Source organism: Manacus candei, unplaced genomic scaffold (genome assembly GCF_025592945.1).
Source record: "Manacus candei isolate 608988 ecotype Guabito, Panama unplaced genomic scaffold, ASM2559294v1 h1tg000017l, whole genome shotgun sequence".
In the NCBI taxonomy this organism is placed as follows: domain Eukaryota; kingdom Metazoa; phylum Chordata; class Aves; order Passeriformes; family Pipridae; genus Manacus; species Manacus candei.
The window spans coordinates 18,991,421-19,015,761 of record NW_026138065.1 but is presented as its reverse complement, the minus strand read 5'-3'; the positions used below and the strand labels follow the sequence as shown (position 1 = coordinate 19,015,761).

The following is a 24,341-nucleotide window of genomic DNA, read 5'->3' as shown; positions in this document are numbered from 1 at the left end:
TAAAACCTGAGTATACGTTCTCTCTTATTGCTCTGATGATGCGTAATGTGACAATTTCTTTCCCTGATGATGCACTTTTGTACCTAAGTAGTCTTATATTGCTCTGATGATGCATGATACTGTGATTTCTTTCCCCAGTGATACACTTTTGTACTTACAAATGTATCTGGCGGATTATGATGTAGAATACAGTTTTGTATTTATGACTAAAAGCCAAGTTTTTGTTCTTTACATACTGCCTTATCCGAGGTATCACGTTCAATCAATAATGCTATGAACAAGTTGCTTCAAGCACATATTTCTCTTCCTAGCACTATTTACTTTTATTTTGACAAACAAACTAGAACCAGGGTAGTCTAAAATTCAAACATGAATTCATTTTCATCGTGTCAGCTTGTAACCAAAAAAATGTTTAAGCTTGCTAGAAAGAGGCACATCAATGAAAGTTAAGGAGATTTAGAAGTCTAGGAAATTAATTTTATTAATCCAATATGACATATGTATGCTCTTTCACAAGAATTTTATTTTATCCTGTTTCTAAACCCACTAAATACTAATGAGGGGAATAGCAGTGACTTCTGGATGTATTCATTTAGTCTCTTTCCTAATTTACTCTTGTGGAGTAAAAACCCAGCAGATATGCAATGCCGTGGTAGGCACCAGAGACAACAACTTGAAATGCATAATAAAAATTCTCAGTTTATTAGATTTGTCCTTCTGTGATTAAAAACATATCTTAGCAGCAGACATCTGTTGGATAACTTACGTGGTTCCTTATTGTCTTGGTATGTGAGAAAATACTGCAGGCTGTATTGCTCGGCCCTGTTAGACCCTGGTATGTTGTGGATGCACAGGAAATTAAGCATATGCTCAGTGGTGGAGTTGTAATAACATGCAAGTTTGGTGTAATCTGTTGAAAGAGTGTCATTGCTTGTCCTGTGCCCTATGAAAAGTTAAAAGGGGAAATGCTTGGAGCCTTCTTTCCTTGCCTGATCTCATGTGATATATCTCGTTGGCTATGAATCAAGTTTGACAGAAAAAATAAGTATGCGATAAGCAGCACGCTGGCATCACAATGATTTTGCATCTACTCCTTTGAAGCCTTGTACTATGGCCATTGCATGAAGAGATCACTGTACACAGAGTAGGGTTATGGAGCAGAGCACTACTCTCACTAATTTTCACAAGTGAAGTTAGATTATTTTTTTTCCACTCAGTAAACATACTTCCTTCAGGTTTCCTTAAATGGGATATCTCTTTCCTTAGTATAAGTAGTTTTCTCCCTGTGAGCACAACTACCACATCTCTTGCAAAGAGACTGCTTTGAAGTCAAAATAGCACTGTGGGTTGCCAGCATGCAGCAGGTTTTGTTTGTGTGTACCTTCAAAGCAAAAAAGACCTTCACTGTTATGACAAAGTGTTTCAGAAATATCAAGGGCCAAATCTGTGTTTTGCAAATAAATATGCAATGAAGGCCATGAAAAAAGTCACCAAGGACATAATATTTATTTACATACCCATGTTTCAGCTGAAATTTGTGTGCTACAAAGATATCAAAACAGATAAAAAGCTTTATGAGGTTAATTTTCAAAATTCATATGCATAAAGGCATATTCAAACTGATGATAGAGAAGGTTTAAATCTTCGTATTTCATGACACAAAATAGCCTCTATGGAATTCTAGGAAGGAACTCATCTTGAACCTAAATATGCCGAGATACTGGGGTCTTTTCCCCCAAATCCAAGTCAAAGAGGGACTATGTAAGAACAGTGGGCTGTTTTGATATACTGTGGTGATTAGCACTAAAGTGTATCTCCATATACATCCGAGAGGGCATAAACAAATATATCCTGTCCTTGCTGACAGCCTAGGAGCTGCAGTAAGTGCTGAATCCTTTTTACAGTGAACACTGTATTATCAAAGCACTAAGATTCATAAATGGAGCTTTTTGCCTTTTCGGGATGTGGACAACATCTGAGGTTCTGCCTCTAGAGCTCAGATTTTACATCAAGGTAATGTGATCAATACCAGGAAATGCAGAGGTGAAGGTGCATGCTGGGCAATTATCAGTCTGCCTCTTCAGGACTTATGATTATTGTTGCAAAAATCATAGTTAACAAAGTACCAAAAAAGTGGGGGCTCCTCCATTTCTTGGCCTTCTCAAACTGACACTGGAAACATTGTACAACCGAATGTGATGGATGCCAATATCAAAGCAGTGGATTAATTTTATTTGCTGCACTATACCTGCTTTAGAGAGCACGGAAGTCAAACTGGATGATTTTATGATGTTTTCTGGTTGTTTATGGACAGGTATGGGAAAGGCCTAAGAGAATGCCCCCCCCCCAAGTGCTTATGTCTGGCTCCAAACAGTTAACTTGAAGAGGCATTTCAGCTGGATTCACTCTGTTAGCTGTATCTAGGTTGAGTGATAGAGAAATTCCTTGGAACTAAGCTATGAGTGTAATGTGAAGAAAAGTCAACATGTGCTATGAGAAATCAGGAATGTCTTTTTCCAGTGTTTCACTTGGTATGTTGTATGAATGAAAAGTTTTCTTCCTGAGACAGTGCAAATGGTACAATAGCGTACAAGACAGCTGGCTTTAGAACTTGGTAAAGAGTGAAGAAGCTTGAGAAATTCTCTGCTGGGAAGTGATGAAGAAATGACTAGTACCTAGCAAGTATGGAGAATTTCTGTCTGATTCATAGACCACAGGCTAGGAACTCCTTTGGGCTATGTTCTACTGAATTACATGAACGGAAAAGGGCTTATTTTTTGTAAGATTTGTAACTTATCCTTTACCAAAGTCTTCTAAACAAGTGTTTGATAGCTAACCTGCAACTTCTATAAGTGATCCAAGTGGTACAAGTATTTTTCCATCTACAAGATTTCCTTTTCCTGTGTTTTTGTTTAATTTTCCCAGTGTCTGATTAAGCAGGTTAATTACTTTGTGTATAGGTAGTATATTTTTCTTAAAAAGAAGGCCTTTGATAGTGCTCAATTCTGACAAATTTAGTAAGTGTATATGCTACCTGATGTCAAAATTTACCTTTTTTTTTTTATACCTACAGCTAAAGCTGTTTTTTATGGCTGCTTTGGTCCAAATAAATATTCCTGCCTCAGTGGATCAAGACAAAACCACAATCTGTAGTTGCTTCTTTTAACAAATATCAGACTGGAACAGTAATTTGCTCACTCATGGATTTTCTGGCTCCTTTATTAGATGTTATCCAGCAATTACCACAAAAGTCTAGAAGAATCTTAACCCTCACTTTTGGACCTTGGACGAATCTGACCATATTCTGATAAGGAAGATTTGAAGCAACAGGTATGTACATAAATTTTACATTTTCAAGTAAAGCTGTGGGTATAGACAAAAGAGTCAAACAGCACAGAGGTCCTGCTTTCTGATGTAGTCATAGTAAAGATGAAAATCTCAGTCTCCTCATTTGATCTAAGGAATTTAGAAGGTATCACACAGGAAATCTTCGGTAAAATCAGGAATTGTTCCCACTCCTTCAAATTCTGGCTATCATGAAAATGCTTATTTTTGTCTTTCCTTGTCGACTAAGTGATTCTAGGGGATTTGCCCAGTTTAAGGAAGAAGCTGATCCTGAATGTATTTTTCTTAGTATCATACTTTTCATTACAGGACTAGAAAGCTCTACCGTTTTTTTTTTTTTTCTGAAAGAGGAACCCCCCCACACGTTTTCTCCTTATTTTTAATAATACCGCAGACTTCTTTGCCTTGCAGTGAACCAGTTCCACAAGGAGATTGCCACATCAGATTATGTGAGTTTTCTTCATTTCCAGGCAGTGCTATTTAATATACATCTGCTGTGTAATAGATGCAACAAACCAAAATGATTTTCAGTTGCGTTAGTCTTTATTGGATCTGACCTCTGGTCTAGGAGGTGAAGGTAGAGTGGAAAATGAAAGCTGATTTGGTATTAGTCCACTATTCATATTAGAAAAAGTAAATGCTTTTGCGGTTTTCCTTACAGAGGTGTCTTTATTCATTTGACATGCCTTTAATAACTAATTCTAGTTGTCTGGTTGCCAAGATAGATTTCCTACAGGCAGACTTAAAAGTGATTTTGTCCTCTTTGAATGCATAGCTTCAAATGATCCCAGAACAGCAAACATTAAACTTCTCCCTAGACCTCGAGATTTTCTGAAGCACTGTAATAACAAAAAAGGATATGACCACTTGAAAAAAAAAAAAAGAATTAAGCATGCTCCATATGATATTTGCAGGACAATAAAACTCTTTGTTTTTCCATGTAAATTAATATCTCCTTTCTACAGTAGGATGTATGCTGTGGATTTCTCACAATGCTCATTTTATGGATTTTGGTATCATTATTCATAGTTGCCTGGGAAAGCGAATGTTTTGTAGGCTTCGCTTGAGAGCAAGGAGCCAACAGAACCCAAATTTTTGCTTTCACAGATGGCTTTATCACATTGTCACAGAGCTTTAAATGTGTATCCAGTGTTCGTGTACCTGTGTATCCGTGTATCCTGAATGTCTATGAGCATATGTAAAGCTGGCATGTGAACTGTGAAGTAGTTCCTTTTCACTTAACTGTGCTATGCACATAAAACAATTAGGAGCAATTTTAAACTTGGCTTCATACACAGCCAAATTGAGCTTGGGTGTGCTGGTTGCTTAGAGAAAGAACATGAGAAAGAATATTGTAATTTCCAGGCAGGAACTCACACCGTCAAGGGATGTATCTGCTGTGGGGCTGTCCCCCTGCATTTTGGGTTATGTTATGTCAAAATCTGAAAGCTGCCTCTCTAGTGTACGGATAGCCAAAATCCATCTCCTCTTTGGGTTACTGAAGTCTAATAAGATATTAATCATGGGTAATTACAACAAAGCTTTTTACCTCAGCTGAGTCTTAAATCAACTTGGTTTAATAATAAACAGAAGCAACCTTTCAGCTGAGAAGGACTTGGATAGACTATTTTTCAGCTGAGGATCTTGGTATTGTGATAGACAGGTTGTGCTTAGTGACTGGGTCACCTGATTCAGTGCAAAGAGTTTCAGCCCTGTCCTGCATTGAGCAGACAGACCAGTCCTATCTCTCCCTAATGTTGAGTTGTTTAATTGTCACCTTCTGAGAGGTGATTTCATAGGATGCCACACACTCTTCCTCCCAGGATGTGCTCTCCATTGCTCCTTTGGCAAGCTCTTAAAGCACTGTTGACAACAATATATTTCGACATAAGAGATCACAGCAATGGCTAGTGCAGTGCCCATGCATTTTCATTTCACTTTAGAAAATACCTTGTTCATGAGCCTTGGGTCCATCCCATTTAGCTTTTTTAGTGGTCACATCACAGTGACAGCTCAACAGTTTGATTTTTGTTTTTCCCCAGTTTTCCTAATAATTTACTCTCTAATGCTGTATTGAATGTTTACAGAAACAGAAGCATAGACAGGTGACATATTTAATTGTCTCGGAGACCGGTTTATGTTCCAAATGAAATTACAAACTCTATCTGGATGATCTGTCTTTGGTAAAACCATGTTGCACATTTTCTATATAACTGTACATTTTTTTTCTCTTAAAAATTTGCGGCTTACTTAGTACCCATGAACTAGTAAAGGTCAGGACCACTGTATGACTCAGTTCCCGTGCAAACTCTCAGTGGTGCAGGAGTCCTGTGATATAAATTAAATTTCATTTTTAGAAAAAAACAAAGTCATGCTAGACCTCCTTTGCTGCAAAAGCGGGTTTTTTTGTGCCAGTGATATGATGAATGATTGCTCTAGAAACAACCTGCAGCTTATAACATTACCCTGCCAAAATAAAACTATGAAAGAAAACTTGCACAACACAAACCTGCTTGAGGAATTGCAATTTTAAAAGCAGAACAGTTGTTTTGAAATGCAAATAAATATTTTGGAAAGTTTCTAATAAATACTGTATTATTTGTACAGGACACCGATTCTCACGCCATGCAAGTTATAGCCATTTAATTGTATTTTATATGGTATCAAACTTTCTGCCAAAATCTGGTGTTGGAATGCTTTTCATTGTTACGGGTCTATCAACATTACATCATTTACTGACTGCATCATATGTGACACACATGTCTGTGCTTAACCTTTACAGTTAGGATATCTGAGCCTGCTTTAATCAAATGTTACACTAGTAAATGGGTGTTATTCTTTAAAGCTTCCTTGCTGAGGAAACAGGTCTGAGTTTTTGTATGTCCACCCACTAGAGGTTGCTATCAAATTTAATAGAATCTCAATTATGAACAAATTGGCATTTATTAGAGTCCAAAATTTAGGCTTGGCTGCTTTTGTTCTATTAATTTAATCTTTGTTTCTACCCCAAGCATCCAAAAGCTTTGACCAGGAAGATGCATGTTCATATTCTCAGGAAACCAGTAAAACCAGCAGCTTCTTTGCAGGAATAAAAACGGAGAAATGCCAGAGCTGTTCAAATGTAAAAGTTTATTCCTTTGAAGACGTGTCTGCTGATACCCCCAACACATTCTGCCTATCCTTCACTGCTGTTGATCTAGAGAAGAGACAGGCACTCCCTTCAAACAACCTTTTCAATGATGCTGTGGGCAAAGCCTTCAGAGTTGGATTTCACACTCCTCAGGATAACCAAGAACAAGATTTGCTCAGTTGTTGAACAACACAATGTAGCTAGAAGGAATGTCCCACAGGGGCCTTTCCTCTGGCATCCGTTGATTAAGCAAATGACTATTTCTCCATTCTGAGGCTTAGGTGACAACTTACACTGCAATTCATGTCGTCTTTTGGGAAGCTCAGATACCTTGGAGGGTTTCTTTGGTGAATGTGACTGACAGTAGTGTGGGAAGAGATGATCTTTATATTCTGTTCCTTTCAGAACAGAAGGAAATAATAACCCACAAAGAGAAAACTTTGGTTTATAAAACCCTCTCCTTCCTCTCTCTTTGCTTAGCCTCGCCAGGTGTTTGTCAACTCTGCAAATGTGAAAGACACATACATAGCAAAGATTCTCCTAAAATGCAGGTGCAAGACTATGGTGAGATTCCTACCAAGTTTCTGCTTCCATTGTTTTCAGTAAAGTTCAAAAGATACAGTGTATTGCAAATCCCAGGCCAGGACTTGAATATGGAGGTAGAAGTGCTTTGCTGGCAGGACACCGAGAGGCCTCTGGATGTGGCATTGATGTGGGCTCATATGGTGCAGAGCTCACCAAAGGCAACAAAAAGAACACTGCAGGCCAACTCGATCAGGCTCTGAAGTGGAAGAATGAAGCCACTGATACCAAACTGATTTCACTTGCTTTAAGTAGGTATTATACATAAACATGTTGCAGAGGTTGAGCTAAACGTTTAGCCCTGATATTAATGACACCATTGGAGATACTTCACACAGCTTCTTAAACAAAAGCTCCAAACTCAAGGCTTTTTCCCACAGATTCCCGCAGTTCCAGCTTCTACTGCTCTGTCCTAATTGAAATACAGACTTCAGGAAGGTCAGTGCAAATCCAGTGTGATAAAAATGGAGACAGTAATTTGATGCACAAAATTTTCTAGGATCCAGACAAAAAAATAAAGACAATATATAGATAGCCATCTCAAACTCTGTTTTCCCAGAAAACAAGGAAGACCAAGCATGGCTAAATTATTAAGTTAAAGATCCTCTCTAGACTAAAGGTGGTTGGTTTAGACAAATACAGATTTTAAACAACACTATAAAAAGTAACTTTTGACAGCTTGCGTGTTTGTAAATACTAAACATTAATTGAGAAAGACTGTTACCTATGAACCTGTGGGAAGCTAGAGAAATTATAGGAGGGTGGGTTGTGGGGGTTGGCTGGTTTACTACTTGACTAATCAAAACATTTCTGTGCCATTAATTATTCTCATGGCTAAACCTTGAGTATGTGGGTTAAAGACTTTAAAATTATCTGATTTGCAGCTCTTTTCTATTTCATTTTCTAGGTAGTGTAAGTGATTCTGTGTCATGAGAAAATGTATACAACACTGATAAATCCATAAAGTATTTGACCTTTAATCAATCCTAATATTTTCAATCCACAGAGCCTTCTTAAATGCCTGTAACCTTGGCCCTTCCACTCCCATTCATCACAATTACTGTTTGAGCTGTCTGATGCAATGCACAAAGCATTGCATGTTGACATCCAATATTTTATCATTAATAAAATAAAATTTAAAAAAAAAGTAAGAAACATTCCAAGTATTTTTCTGGTTTGATATTTTCCAGTGCAGCGCCCAGGAGAGGAAAAGGGACAGTTGTGATTTATGTTAGTGCTAGCAGATATTGTTAATTAGTGTTTACTGTTAGCAGAATGTAGATATAGTTGGTTCTCTAAACAAGTTGATTCTTGAAGTTATGATAATTTTCAATGACTGTTGAATGTTTTATACTGAAAATATTGTTCATAAAATAGTTAGGTAGACAGTATGGATTGCATTTTAAATGAGATTTTAAGTAATCTGGAGCAGAAGTACACGTGAATTAAGAGAGCTTTGAACAAAACCATGCAGATCTTATTCATGCTATAGTACATGAGTTAGGGCTAATACAATTGTTACAAAAAATCTAACATTTTCTTCTATTCCCCAATACTTTTATTATTGTCTTGATCAAAGAATGCTGCAGTGATGGATGGAGATACTAACAAGGTTTAGCCACAGAGGGCTTGGCTTCTGTAGGTGGCTGAATAATTCAGTGCAGAGAACACTGGACTCCTCATGAAGGAACTTGTAGTTGTGTTGTGCATCCAAGCACAACATCCAATTTGCCTCATTTTTTGGGGGGTCTTTTACTCTTTGTGTGCCTTGTCAGTGAAAATGTCAAGATTTTTTTTTTCTTGGATAGTTTCCTTCTACACACATTCCTGTGTCAAGTGCAAAGAATAATGCGTTTGGATTAAGATAAGTATGATCTGAAATTTTCTCATGTGTAGCATTGGGCTCCACATCACCTATGATTCATAACTTCCATGAGACAATAGGTGCTGCTCAGGATTTTTGCTGAAAGTGAACTTCCATTTTCTTTGCATTCTGAATGAAATATGAGTCCTTGGATCTCTTCTATATAAAAGCAACATTTGGATATGTTACCATGCTGCTATTTGTCCAATTTCAGACCTATAATATGCTCCCCAGACCACTCACACCCAGTACCAAAATACTGTTTCACTGGAATCATTTAGGTTGGAAAAGAGCTCCATTAACCCAGCACTGCCAAGTCCATCACTAAACTATGTTCCTAAGGGTCAATCTACACATCTTTTAAATACCTCCAGGGATGGTGACTCAACCACTCAATCACTTCCCTGCACAGCCCGTTCCAGTGCTTGATAACCCTTTCGGTGAAGGAATTTTTCCCAATATCCAAAACAAAAGTATTCTTTACACACACAGACACACACATACATATATCTTTATGTGTACACTTTTATATATATACATTTATATGTATATATCCTTCAGAATAAGGAGGTATCATGACTATTTCAATGTTGAAAGGTCAAAAGTGGAAAAAAAATGGCAACATTAATTTTTTTAGACATGTAAGCTCCATCTTAGCTGGAAGGGTTTTATATTCTCTTTCTCCATTGTGAAGATTTTTCTTAGCATAGTTTTTATAGGTCTTAATTTATAGTAGGAATTATACTTTTAACAGAAATAATAAAAAAATTACATGGGAATATGATCTAAGTCCCCTCTCTCTCCTAGTGATGTTTCTCTGTTTTTTTCCAGCTATATTGCCAAGCCAAACAATACGATTAAAACTTAGCACTGATGTGTAAGAATTAGCATGATATGTCTCTCTGATGTTGGAGGGAAGAATGAGTATGATTTCATTTTTACTGCAGTTACTATGTAAACTCTTTCTGCTTATGCAGTTTTATTTTTTGTGGGTGGAAGTTTCACAGGAAAGCCATGGAAAGTTTTACAGACTTTCTGGCCAGGTTGGTCACTAGTCTCTCTGACATTGTGACTGTTGACAAGACTGTGTGACGTTACTTATGAGATAAAAATCTCAGCCTGCTCCAGAGAGATCAGGGATCACATCATTTGAGTGTGGGAAATATGGACTGTAGTATTAATGTACAAGGGGTACACACACACTAGAGTGCCAGACATTCAGTTCTACATAAAAGAGGTTCTGAGAGAAACTTGTAGGTGTAGAGACAGACTAAAGTGGTTAATTCTGCTGTCTTTAGTGAAACTAGAGAACGCTAAAGGAACTAATAACCTATTCCTAAGCAATAAAAACTGTGGCAGCAATTCAATTCTGCTGAGTACTGAATATCCTTAACTCCCAGAAGAAAATGGCTAATCATCAGAAATCATGTTTTGTGCCATTCATGCAGAGGACATATAGTTTGAGAGGTCCCAAAGAACGTCCATTTCCTATTCCTCATCTATGCACAAAAGTTCAGTTGTGTAGATTTTGCACATTTTTATGAGGCTTAATCAGATAGTACATGCAGATTTGTTTCAACCTGGTATAAAATGGCATGGCAAAGGTTTTTATCTCTGTCTACACTGACAAGGTTTCCCATGATGGAAACTCTGCAAAGAGCTCATTTTAATAGAAATTCTGAAATTTAGCTATTCTGAGAATAGCTAAATTTAGCTTGGAAATATTTTCACAGTTTTGTGGAACAATTAGGTCATCTCCATGCAATGATGTAAGGATACTAGAAGTACTCTCAGGTATTAACCAGCATGTGTCTGTTTTCATACAGGGACTAATGGTATGGATGGTCTGTGGCTTCACTTGTGTTTCTGTAAACTCTTCCATATTGCCCTGTGGAGGGAAACATGCAAAAAAGCTCTTTTTTGATGCCACTATACTGCTGAAAGAGACTTTGAAGATCTGACATATATTTGAGTGCTGTGACATCTTCCTTCCACTCTTTAACTCTGCAGGTGTATACATCCCCTAAGAAATCCGTTCTTGTATGCTGTAGCTCATGTTATTAGTCCCATATTTTAGGGGAAAGCATTGCTGATATTGTGAACGAGTACTATTCCATAGCTCTTGATTGTCCAGAATTCAATCTCCTGCTGAAACTGTTTTTTACTGCTTAATGTCAGAGATGTGACACTGGTGAGACTTGTCATAGGCCTGTATACATTGTTTTTGTTTTACCTTGAACATATAACTGCTACTGCAGTGCTCATTTATTACTACATAAAATTGTGCCAGTTCTCTTGGAAGAGATCTGTGAAAAATGTCACTTGAGATGTTTACGTGGTAAGTAAATGGACTGGACTCAGTGATAGGCAGGGTATAAGCAGAGCGAGTACCAGGGGAATGTATCCCACTGTCTGATACAGTCCTCCATATAGGCAGATGTTATGATGGTGTTTCTGAGCCTCTGCATGTGGCAGCCATTCCCCCTGAAATGTGCCTTCTTTTAAATTCCCACCCCAATGCGCAGAGGAACTGTTCAAGCTGCGGTGGGACGCCCTTTCTGAGGACATGAAAGTGGTCATACATTTGCTCTTCAGACAAGTGTTTGGGATGTTAATAATAGTGTTGTCTGAGTAAATGGAGTAAGATTCATCCCTCATATTTGACTCTCTTCTCCCCTGCATGTGTATCCTTAGTGCTTGGAGCCAGTGTCCATTCTCTTCCCATTCTCTGCCTCCTGTTTCCTTTCATACCCAACACTCATTTGAAAGAGCCAGCCATATACAGACACTGGAACTGTTTATCTTGGTTGAGTGAGCATTATCTGTTCAGCTTTTTGCCTGAAGTCTTTTGTGTTTCCTTTTTCTGAACTTGACTGATTTCCTTGAGTCTCGTTGCTTAACAGCATGACTTTATTCAGATACTAAATTCATAGCAGCTGACCTTCCCCCATAACCATTTTCTCTCCCACTCTAAGTTTTTCTGAGCTCTTGTTCTTTAACAATTCTCCTTTTGGGGAGTTCTGAATCAGGTTTTGGATGTCAATGACCTAGGACAAGTTATTCCTAATTGCTCAGCAAATACATTCTCAGGCCAAAATGTGATTTCAGATCAGAGAAAAGAAACCTGGCAGTGTGGTAACAATAATCTCTGAAGATGAGCTGAAGTTTATCTATTCCTGCATGAAATTTCCATACAGTTATACTGAATTTTCATTCTTTTGGATGTTAAGCTGAATGACTTCCCAAAGGTAGGGCCAAAGAAAATGCATGTCACTTTTACAGTGCCTTTAGTGTTCAAAAATTTTTACAAGGATCTAATTAAATATCATTATTCTTTCTGTGTATTCTGACTTGAGTTTCAGGAGTACCCCTTCCCTTGCTTCGAATACAGGGAAGGAAGAGATAAGAACATATATGTTACCCAGCAAGGCAGAAGATGTTCCTTTTGAATGTATTTATGAGTATGCTGTCGTATATGAAAATCTCCTCCCAAAAATTCCTCCAAATTTGCTTATCAATGTCCCTTGAAAAACTTGGGAACCTAAAGTAAAAACACATGAAATTTTTTAGTCTGTAGTGTTGCTGGATTTGTCCAGTGAGCTTGGCACATTTCTGCAGACGTATCAGCAGGAACACTGATTCTTATCACCTATTCCTACCTCCCATCAGCAGGAAAAGAGTTGTGTGGGTAGTGCTGCATCACACAGGAAAGACAGTGGAACTAAAATAAGAAGATAGAGCTCTCTGCCAGGAATTAGTAATAAAATGAAGCTTGCATCCAAGTTTCTATGAGTGAAACGATACAGTTCCTTTTCGGTAGATGAGTCTACAGAGACATTGTGGTTGCTCATGTCCACACATATTTATATATGGCAGCTTTATCATTGAAATATCAACAGCTCAGAAAAAAAAATCTAAGTAAATACTTTTTCTTTCATTTGAATTTTGTAAACTGTTCACAGCTGTTACTTCAACTGCAATGTGGGAATATCCTGTAAAGGGAGAGGAAACTTCATGGACTGAAGTTCAGTTCCTGCATATTCCTTCATCAGGGGCTTATGACAGTGGCTTGTCCATATGTGGAGGGGCCAGAATTTCCCCCTGCTAAGCTCACAGAGCTGTAGGAAGCCTGGGCTTGTATGGGTATGTACCTTATGTAAGTTTTATACTGCTGCTAAGTGACCACGAAACTTGTCTGCACTTGCAGACCCTCGGACAAGCATGCTTTGGCAGTCAGTGAACTTCACTTTTGGGGCTCACACTATCTATATTACATGGTGTTGGGGAGGAATGCTACATTTCCCAAGGGGAACTCTGGGATGTCTGGAGGAATCTGTTCATCTCCTTTTCCAACTCCCCTACATGTTCAGTGCAGTGGAATCCATCGCACAAGGGTTTCTCCAGGTACAGGGCCATCATTCCCAACTGGTATATGCATTTATCCACCATGTAGTGGCTCTGTAATCTTGAGAGACTTGATGTTCCAGAAATGTTGTCAAAATCCTGTACCATTGTAAGATTTCATACGCATGGAGTCATGAGATGTGAAAACAGGTACTTCCATGAGCAACAGGGCATGAGCAACTCTGTGGCTTTCTCCAATATAAATATATGAAGCTGTGGTTGACCCTTCTTTTTATTTCAAATACAGGTAGGATTGGTTGGAAGGCTATAAAGCTGTTAAGAAGCCATTCAGTAAGACTATATGAGAGTATGCATTTAGCACTGTTTTCTTGGGAGGCTAGGCATTGTATATTTAATCCCTTTTATTTGTTTTGCTTCTGATGCCTTCAAGTGTGTTTGGGTAATTTTTCCTCATTACCATATGGGATAAAATTTACATTCCTTTAAACCAATAAAGACAAAACCAGAAAACCTGTTCTTGCTTCCAGAAGCTGAAGATGTAAAAAAACACCAAACGCTTAATCCTGTAGTAAAATATCGAGCTGGCAATGCTGCTGCTGTTCTCTTATACCAGAATATATAATGCATACTCCCACAGAAAGCAAGTGTTTAGCTTCCAGGGAGCACACCCAGACTTCTCGAAGAAACCCAGCAACCACAGCAAAGACGCAGATTGAAAGGATCCCCTAATGAGTGAATATATCCAGGGCTTTTAGTTCCCCATCTGCTGTTTTGACAAATACTTGTAAGCTGTTTTGCCAGCAGATATCACTATGTGTGTCCAAATTACAAGTGAGAATGAGAGAGAAAAAGCATTTCTCTACTCATAAACGACAGGCAGATTTAGGAATGTCTGCTGGAGTTTATGTGCATTATTGGACACATTTTTAATTCTTTTGTCAACCTCTATTATGAAGTCATTTCACTTCAATGCAAATTAAAACATAATTTGTCACCTTCTTACGTTCTTTTTTTTTATTATACATTTTTTAATGTCTTGTTTGATCATGGCCCTTAGAACCATATAAAAGCCTTTAACTGTCTAAATTGAACTCTCTGGCCTTTCTTGTCAAAAAGAGCTCCTGGATTTATTTCTGTGTACATTGAGACTATAAAATGTTACTTTCTTTTCTCTCTTCTTGAGGCAAAGAGCTATAAAAATCAAGTTTCATTGTCATTTCAACCTTTGTTCTAAAACATTATGATGTGTAGAAAATTGATTAACTGAAATTTAGTATATACAACAAAAGGAAACTTTGTTGAAATCCAGAGGGCCATTTCTGTTCATTTGATAAATGTATTAGTTTCTTTGGTTTCCTGAATTACCAGGTAAAGGGCAACATTTTCCAGATCTAACTAATTTCACTGAAACATATGAAAGACAAATAGCAGAAGTAAAATCTAAAATATTCTTCCCATGGGCCTTAAAAAACCCACCCTAAACTCTTTGTTTTGAAAAGCTAAAGTAAGAGTTCAAAATTAAATGGATGATTCATGTGAGATATGCGAACTGAGCAACACATCAAGCTGTCGTACCAACTGAAATGGCCTGGGTTTTCTCAGCACTGTTAAAGAAAAGAAACAAGAGGTGAAAAAAAATAGGTTGCTGTGCTATTCCACCTACATAAGTGTCGCTGCATCTCAGGCTCACAACAAACCAGACCCTCTATGATGAGCTCTCTGCGTCGGGTGAGGGCTTTTAGCTTCATGGGTAGAGGGACAAATTTTGCTCTCTTTGTCTCCCCCAGACACGGAGGAGCTGAATATTGCCCAGGGTCTGTAGGAAGAGGATGCTGCTCAGCAGTGGAGGTCTTGTGAAACCTTTACTCACAGTAGCAACCCTACTGCTTCCACAGCTGCAGCTCTGCAGTCATATGTTATTCCTCCATAAACCTATTCCCTCCTGCTGGTACTTTCCTGGATGTGGAGTGCAGAAGAAGGCTACCATCCCACCCTAAGGAAATTCTCAGATGTGTAGACAACTGCTTTACAGACTCCCAGTCTCACAGTCGCACGTGAAGGGACCTACTGGGTTTTACCCTGAATCTTGCAAGTGTGAGGGGTACAGCAGCCTCTGCAGTCAAGCAGCAAGAGAAAAAAGCGGTTCAAACTAATAGAAGTATTAGTTATCAATTCACTGACATGATCATAGTATGTTTCTTACTGAAGGTAATTAAAGAAGAAATCATGTTCTTGTGTTTGATATAGCAGATACGTAAATGTAATGCAGCAGAATGTAAATATGAATAATTTTTTTTGGAAAAAAATTATAGCATATGATGCTGCACTTTTTTTTCTTTTCTTGAGTTACAATAACTTCAAGCAAATGTAAATGTTCCCAACTGGACAAAAGAGAATACTTAATTTAATCTACTATGTGAAAGACATTATAGTCCCCAGCAAATATTAACCACTGTCTCTTGACGCACAAAATATCCTTTTTGCCAGTGTCAGTCACATTTATTTCAGTCTAGACAAAATAGCTCCTAGGTGTTGTAGGGAGAAACAATGGCATCTGAGTGCCTCCTGGAGAACATTCAGACCTTGAGCATATTTTGGTTTCTGTTGGAGTTGAAATTGATGTGATAGGTCTGGAAAAATATAGAGCTGACAGTCTATATACACAATCAAGTTTTTAGTCCACACGGATAATGAGACCCAAGAACCCAGCCACTTTTTGCATGCCACTGTCAATTTAAAGTGCATTTTTAAATGAACAGTGGGGTTACTTGGGTCTATTAATTACAGTAATTGTTTCCTGCGTGGAAACCACATGTATGAGATGTGAAAGGCGCGTGTGTGTGAGAGGGAATTCTGGCGTGTGTGAGACTGGTGCAATTCCCCTTTGAAGATTTTTTTTTAATCCCTAGAGGGGGAGCTTGTAATGAGCAACAACATTTACACTGAAGACTTCAATGCTCCTTGTTGCCCCATCTGCTGCCTTGCCTTTCACATGGAGATTAAAGTCAGTGGTTGAAGCTGCTCCTCCTTTTCCGGTGTGGCTGATATAAATTCTACATCAAATAGAAAGGAGGAAGGGCAGGTTTCGCTGTCAGCAAAAAATGAAGGAGAGGTCTGACAGCGGCAGGAGCAGGGGCTCAGTTTTCATTAATCTGGAGGGCACCAGAAGAGTAAACATAAAACCTTGGAAAGATGCCTACTGTGCCCTTTAAACAAAGAGCCTATGATTGGCATAATAAGAAGAGCAGTTGTTTGTGTACAGCTTGATTGGACAGTATTCTCACGACAGTTTTCTTGTGGCAAAGCCAGAACAGAAGGAAATTTGTTATTACCTGGGCTTGGTCACCAGAATAAGGAGACTGAGCTGATTTCTGTGATGTGAGCAGACCAGGGGAGAAGTATTTCTGGCAGATACTCTCATGTTAGTGCCCTGATACACAAAAGGATAAAGTTCTTGTGAACTCATTAAGTGCTGGGTACCAGAAAAAGAAAGTCAGAAAGAGATTAATCTGACAAGTTCTACCAGTTTTTTTGAGTGAAAGTGAAAAATAAAATATGTTCTCCCTGAAAATTTTACTTTTTAAAAAATACTTCACACTTAGAAGCATTTTTGTGGCGACCAAGTAATTTATGCAAGTATTAATATAGAAAAATTTAATTAAGATGAAATAGTTCAATTAGTTCTTTTAAATGCATGATTTAAAATAGTGTCTTCAATTAAATATATAAATAGAATAGTCTCTGTAAGTGAACTGCAACAGCATAATAGCTTGCTATATTTTTTATTTGCTTTATTAGCAAGGAAAAAACAAACTTCTCTATGAGTTGTTTTATGTTTAGGTATGATTTAAAGCTCTCACAGTATCAGGGGATATTAATGGGTAATTATATTTTTAGTTTAAAATGGATTGATTATTCCTTCCTGAGAGAACTCCAATGCACAGAAAAACTGCATAGAAATAACATGTCAGTAATATCACACTACTGTACAGATTTTAAAGATAAATTTCCATCTGGCAAGCAGACATTCAGGAAGGAACTGTTGTTAATGCAGCTTTCACACAAAGTTCATCAGGGATAAAACCTGACTTGAAGATTCATTTCAACTTCTCACAGTCGGCAGATGTAAATATACTCTAGATATTTCTTAAAGAAATCAAGCACAAATATTAAAAACTGAGTTTATTCTCTTGTTCCACTTGAAGTTTTGGACTACTCAGATGGTCCTTCTAGAAAACAAGAGCCAAACAGAAAAACAAAAGGAATTTAAAAAAAATTACAACTACAAACCGAGAAGAACCATGCTCTGTAAATATTAATACTTCACTGAAAACTTTAATGTGCTCAACAAATGACATTTAATTTAAACCCTGTGAGGAAAGATAAATAATAAAAATATCATTTACAAATTAGAAGGCAGGAAGGGAGCCCAAGCTTTTTGGACTGATATCTCTACTGACTTCAGTGGTCTTTGGAGAAGGTTGCCTCTCATCTGAGCCAGGGCAGGGCTGCTGGCTGTCACAGGATGCAGAAGAGAGCCAGTTCCTCTTTTGCATTTCACCACAATACTAGCCCTGGCATTATACAAGGTAAGATAATGGAATAATACTGAGGTGTTCACCATAAAACACATTGAGTTTGATTTCCTGAGGCACATTTGACTGATAAACATGAAGAATGATACCATCTGTTACTGTAGTACCAATTGAACTGAGGTGTTCAAGGATTATTTGCAAAATATTCACAGCATATTTTGGGAGGGAAGAAAAATTAATCAGAAAAAAAAATGATACTTTTAGTAAACAACCTGTAATAGAAAGTTATCTTTGCTCATGGAATTGAAGCTAAGAATAACTGCTACTAGTAAACAAAGTAAATATTAAATCCAGAAGAAGAAATTAATAGAGTTGGTTGAAAGATAGAATTTCAAAATGGAATGATAGCTGAAATTTCAAAATATCATTCAACTTGAACTGAAGTGTCAGTCTCAGAATTTTATTTAGGAAAAAAATATTAGCAATGGCCTTAAAAATATGTTCAAACGTATTGAAATTTTAAATAGTGATGAGATCAAGGTGTTAATGTAAAATATTTTTACATTATTTATCTACATTTTGTAAAGGAAGGAAGATTTGCTCGAAGTGTTTGCCTTTTTTTTTTAAGTAGTGCTTCATAGCTGAAGGAATAGATTTGACTGACACATGCTTAGTCACAAGGAAAGATGCAACTACTGATTCATATGCACCAATGGACTTTTTCTATGAAGGCTAACTGTTAAAGTGCTCATTAAGCATGTTTCAGGCTGCTTATGAGATCTCTTGAGGTAAATAGTTTAAGAAAACAGAGTCTGTAGTATTTATCACTAATAGGAGTCATACGAATCTATCTGGGAAAGAGTGTGCCTTATGGATATTTTCTTATTTTCATTGCGTATTGCCTTTCCAACGGCCATTATAAATTCGTTCTCCATTCTATAGAAAGCTGATTTATGTGCAAGTTGACTCACTGTGGTTCACTGAAACGAAGGCTTGTTTTAAAAGTGAACACTATTGTAACTCAACCTGGTAAGTGTGGGAGACAGCTGTCTGCAGTTCATAATTTGAAATATTGTTTTAATAATTGTTTCTTTCCTTTTCTTAAATCAGTGGTAGAATATTGCCATTATGGGAATTTAGGTAGAAACACCCATTTCTTATAGGAGAAACAGACTTGCAGAGAATGGGGTTTGGTGATAGGGCACCTGTTAGTTATTTTCTCAGTCAGTCACAAACTGAGGTATGAATTCTAACAAATTCCCCTTTTCAATTTCAAAAGCTCTTCAGGAAATGGGTTTACACTGAATTTAGAAAACTTGACTGTTTAAAACTAGTGCCAAGCTAAAGAGATGTGTTAGTCTGTGGTAGTGGTGTGGCTTCATGCTTGGCTCTTGAAAAACAGGATATGGTGCTTTGGAGTCATACACAAATCCACCCCAGATCTGTGTCTGAAAATATCTGCTCTTTGGAAGCTTCTTGTCTGTTGATGCAGAATGATGTCTATATCCCGAACGACAGTCCTTTGTCATAAAACTTCCCTACGTGGGAACTAATTGACACTCAAAAGTTAAATCTAAAACTGGGTCCAGCATCTGTTGTCACAGTACCTTGGGTGTTGAGGGTGACTTTGAAGCTGTATGTAGGTTCCTTACAGTTAGACCCAGGACGTCCCTTCTCCTGTCGCATGCCGGCTCTCAGCCTCATGTAGGCAGGGGCAGCCTCCAGATGTGCTGGGAGAGCATTTGGTGAGGGCAAACTGTGGCTCGTGTGCAGGTGGCCCTTGGTGAAGGGCAATTACACCCAGAAGCAGTTAGTAGAGGAGCAGGCAAGGAGGGAGGCAGGCATCTGCAGAATAGCTCAGATGCAGTTCAGAGGTTGGGATGAAAGGAAAAAAGGAGTTAGATGGTAGCAGCCAAGCTAGAAAACTATGTCTCTAGTTGAGCAATGAGCTTTAAAATGGAGGAGAGGAGGAACAAACAGGGCTTATTTTCTCTGTGGCAAACAGGGTAAGGCTGGCTGAGTTGGAGAGGCTGGGTTAGGCAAGTAGTTAAGAAAATATGGCTACATGTCAATGCAGAGTGAATAGGCTGGCTGACGAAGTCAAAAGTCGTTGGTCTCTGTGCTGTGAGCTGGAAGTACTCACTGAGTATAAAAATTTGTCAGCCTACTTGGCAATCTGTGTATACACTAACTTACCTAATATTAGCTAGCCAGATTTCAACTTTTGCCTTAGACCCATTTGTTTTTGTAGTCACCTATGGAGCTACTGCAGGGCATAAGGCTCTGAGTTTAACAAATTCTGGATAAATAATGCCTTGATTCATCAGTATTTACCAGATTAAATAATTTCTTAGTACTCATATTTAGACTCCAAGATTTCTTGTGGTCCTGCATAATAAACTGTTTGTGCAATTAGCAATAAATTTGTCACTGCAAGTCACTCTTTAGAGCTGGGAACAAGTATAACATTTATTAGTGTGTTAGAGTTTGCAGTTAAAAATAGCTATCCTGTTCTCATATGGCAAGTGCACTTTCATGCTTGTTTTCTCCAGCTCTGTAGATACAGGGAAGGTAACAGAATCAGCATGAATATGCAAGAGAAAATGGTATTCTTTGTATAGAAATGAAGTTTATTTGCAATGTATTTTGCTAAATGAAAACCAGCAAATTTGGTTTCATTGCATTGCCACCTCTTTCAGCATTGTATTTTCGGCTTTAAGGAGTGTTTAATGCTACCTGTTCTAATTGCAATAGGCCTTATCCAAAATGTGCAGCCTGGTGTTATTAATGTTATTGCTATACAAACGTGCAATGTAGTACATTATGCAAAACCAAATACCACCTGGTGCCCAGCATGCAGCTTTAGCATTTAGTGATTAAACAACACACAGTGAAGGACTTCCCTCACACTGAACACTGTGGTCTAGCACAGGCCAATGAGGTACCAGTCTTGCAGATGTCTTTGCACTGAGCTCTATGGTGAAGTTCCTGAGACTGCTGCTTGCAGTGCAGTGACACTGTGTAATGCAGGCATTTACTTTCCATAGTGTTTAGCAGAACTGGTTGTTATTTATTTGGAAATCTCAGACATAAAGTGTTATTTGATTTAGGGAGCAGTCTGTGTAATTTGGATATCCCTTGGCTCCTTAGGAGACACCTTAATTAATACCATTTTCTTGATTAGCTGATTCCTAATTAAATTTAGCACACTGTATATATTTTTTTAATTTGCTGTCTATTTTAATTTCCTTTGATTTAATTTTGTAATAAATCTTTTAGACCACGTATCACAACTGTTAGCTTTGCAAAATCAAAAGTGATGCAATATAGAAAAAAAAGTTAAGCTCACGTTGAGCTTCAACCTGTAAGAGGTTGAGTAATCTCTTTTATATCAGTAGGAGAAGAACAAACTGAGCCCTCACATACCTGACCCATGAGTAGAGGGTGGTAGTTGGGGAAGTTGAAGTCTGAGAAGGAAAAGGGGGAGACCTGGGTCAAGAAGGATTCCAAAGAAAGGATTTAATTATATTGGAATTAACTCTAAATCATTCAACTGGACTGAAACAAAATTAATTATAAAGCATTTGTTTTGAAGAAACTGAGCCAGAAAAAGCACAATGTTGCCAAATAATATTTAATAATTGTATTAAAAAATTAGAAAAAGGACCTTTTGGGACTCTTAGTAGATCATTGAAACCAACTGCTCTTTTGATGAAGTATGTGTCTTTCTCAGATTAAATTACAAGGGCTGTCTCATGTTCTCATGAGATTCTGTAAACCTATATTACATTATTTTGGTAAAAGCAAAATAAAAAGAATTAATTGGTGATCACAGACTTTCTAAGAAAGGGCAGAGCAGGATTTTAATGAGCAGTTACTCAACTGTCTGTTTCACTGCTTTTCCCCAACTTGAGCCTCACGTTTTCTGTGGCACTGGGAGAAACTGCTTTTCTTGAACAATTTCACATTTCCTGGCCCTGTTCATGTCTTGTAAGTGATGACGTGTCTTAGAAAATAGAGCAACAGAGAGTGATGGTTCTTGAGTGAGTTGGGAAAAAACACAAGGAAATCTTAACAAAGAGAGAAAGTGATGTGTTTACCTTTTGCTTTGGCTTCAGCCATGTCTAGACACAGCTTTATGTGCTTAATGGTAACCCCAGAGCCTAGGGAAGAGTCATCTCACTCATTAATGCCTCCTTGAGGCATTTGCTTCAAGGAGGCATAAAGCAGTGCCACTAAAACTTCCAAAATCAGGTCTAGCGGGACCTGGCAGCACGATTTTGCCTTCTTGAAAACCAAACCTTGAACACTGTTGATGTATGCTGCCAAATGCATCTAGCCCTGGAACAGGCTGTTCACATGCAATGCAACTCTCCCTGGAAACTCCATGGGTGTGTATTCACTGCTAACTAATTTCAGGCAATACTTCAATGTTTATGTTGGTTTGATGGATAAAACTTTCTGAGATGTTTTGCATAGAGAATTCAAATGTAGTCAAAAATGAGAAAATTTTAATTGGGTTGGACAACTCTATGTTAGATCTCAGGTCCTCACAGCTGTAAGCCTTTTTTCTTTTCAACAGTGTTTCAGTCAAGAAGTGGAATTAATGTTGGATTTATCTTAACATTTCTGATCTTTTTTCTGGCTCCTTTCTTGCCCATTTTGTGACTCCCACTGGGAGATAATTGAAGTCCCTCCTGGGAGAGTTTCTGCAGCAAAACTGTTTTCTTTTCAGGCTCCTTTTCTGTTTTGCCTCACTTAAAATTGATGGAAATACAGCTGGATGTGTTGGTCAGTTTTTAACAGGACTATGGGTGACAATGGTGGGCAGGATGGCTGACATGCTTTCTAGTAAAATAGAAATAAGGCTCTCGGATTTTTTAGGTATTAGATTTATAATTTTTCTACTGTGTTAGGCAAATTGCCATGCCGTAGGTTTCACAAAAATATTTCTTGATAATATAGGGTGTGTGAAGGGTGGGCCATTTGTGGAACAACTTGGAGGATGGGAAGATTAACTTCAGACTTCGGGATCTGGGCGTTTTAATGCTCTCCTAACAACTGGTGTGGGACTTAATCCTCACAGGCACATTTCTCCCAAGATATTTCTTCTGTAGAGAAATTTGTACTGTCACTTCCAGGTTTTGGTGGAAGAAAAGCTAGTGCTGAGTGTCCTGACTTTGGCTCTACATACAGGTGTTAAATCTTTGTCTGAAGTTCAAATCAGAAATTCTCTCTAAAAAGGGATTTGGCAATCTCCCAAGGGTTTTGTAGTTATCTATTGTGGCAACGTATGATCATAGAATCATTAAGGTTGGACAAAACCTCTAAGATCACTGAGTCCAAGCATTAACCCAATTCTGCCAAGACCACCACTAAACCATGTCCCCAAGCACCACATCTACATGCCTTTTAAATACCTCCAGGAATGGTGAATCCACCATGTTCCTGGGCAGCCTGTTGCAATGCTTCACAACCTTTTAGATAAAAACATTTTCCCTAATATCCGACCTAAACTTCCCCTGGTGAACCTCACAGTCTTAGAAACCTCAAGAAAAGAAGGGCATAACAAGGTGAAAAGGAATAGAAATAAAAATTCATGGCCAGGCTGATAATTGCTGAGTGGCACCTTGTGTGTAAGTGCTTAGTCAGTATCCATGACCCTGCTCCTGCTGAACAGTTTAACCCCATCTGGGAAAGGCCATGGATTTACTGGAAACCTACAACAGGCTCTCTCCCTTAATCCCATATAATTTTTTCCTCCACAAATTTAATGTTGTGAATCAGAAATAAATAACTGCAAAATACGTCTGGAAACTGAAGGATCAAATGGAGAAACCTGAGATGTTTCTCCACTATGTGGGTCAGATTGGTGGAAATCCTTGCTTTCCAGAGAAGCAACAGTGCCCCCCTCCAGGTAGGGAACCTGGGGCTCCTGTCCGGCTTTCTGCCATACAAGATGCAGGGCAAAGAGAATATTTCAAGGATATTTTAAAAAGCTGTGATTGCTTAGAAAGCCAGGTAATTCTTGCACATCTTGAACTATCCAAATCACTCATAGCAGGCTTAGATACAGAGCAGATCCCAAAGAGGTTCCTCCAGGGAGCGGGGGGCTCTGCTGTGTATGTGTCTGACTGTGCTCCTCAGGTAGTCCCGTACCATCACTACATATCAATTGGTAGAAGTAAATCTGTTACTGTGGCCATTTTAATGTCCATAAAGTGGCTATAGAAAGAAAGTAACACCACATCACTGTGGTCTTGTCTTTGAACACATTCTCAAAGATATAATTAAAAACACCAAACTTATTTCAGCCAAAGTTCATAAGTGATGGGTCTGGCATCATGCCGATTGCAGGAAGGCTAATTACACCATAAATTAAACTTTTTTTTTCCTAACCAAACATTATGACCTTTAATAAAATTGTTTTTACAACCAGCTGTCAATAAATCATCCAGGAAAGCTAGTGAGAAATGTTCTGTGAACACTCCACTTCTGTGAATTTCATTAGCTTCAGTTT

At 38.1% G+C, this 24,341-nt stretch overlaps 1 long non-coding RNA gene across 1 annotated transcript in view; it reads left to right on the top strand.

The window, feature by feature from the left end:
* Positions 1-24,341, top strand: part of LOC127469163 (uncharacterized) — a 96,232-nt gene that overhangs the window by 45,579 nt on the left and 26,312 nt on the right. Inside the window, exon 5 of the long non-coding RNA XR_007903875.1 lies at positions 3,226-3,330. This is a non-coding gene — a long non-coding RNA (uncharacterized LOC127469163). The remainder of the gene's footprint in view (positions 1-3,225; positions 3,331-24,341) is intronic.